Genomic DNA, 488 nt, shown 5'->3' with positions numbered 1-488 from the left:
TCGGATGGTAAACAGACCAAAAGCAGGCAGGGAGTTTCCAGTGCTCCGCGTGCAGCAGCTCCAGCCCAAGAAGTTGGAAGGCAGCAGCTGGTTCCTTGCGCTGCTGTCAGGGCTGTCTGGTCTCCCCCACCCCCCATCCCACGCTTCTATTTACTTGCGTTGAACATGGGTGGAGGAAGTGCAGAGATATAAGTATATGGTTGATGACAAAGACTTTATGATAAGAACACTGAAACAAAAATGGGAGAAGGAAGGTTCTCTAGACACTGGGAAAACTGAAAATCTAATTGACAGTTGGAAAAATATAAAGATTGAGAAATATATGGAATTGGAAAGAAAAGTGATATTGAAATGGTATAGAACACCAAAACAACTAGCATCTATGATTAAAGGACTCAGCCCTAAATGCTGGCATTGTGGAGATCAGGAGGCATATTATAGCCATATGTGGACGGAATGTATAGAAGTGAAAAATTTTTGGACAACTG

Source organism: Sphaerodactylus townsendi, linkage group LG07, assembly GCF_021028975.2.
Source record: "Sphaerodactylus townsendi isolate TG3544 linkage group LG07, MPM_Stown_v2.3, whole genome shotgun sequence".
Taxonomy (NCBI): Eukaryota; Metazoa; Chordata; class Lepidosauria; order Squamata; family Sphaerodactylidae; genus Sphaerodactylus; species Sphaerodactylus townsendi.
The sequence above is the reverse complement of the archived record's forward strand: the minus strand, read 5'-3'. Positions refer to the sequence as shown.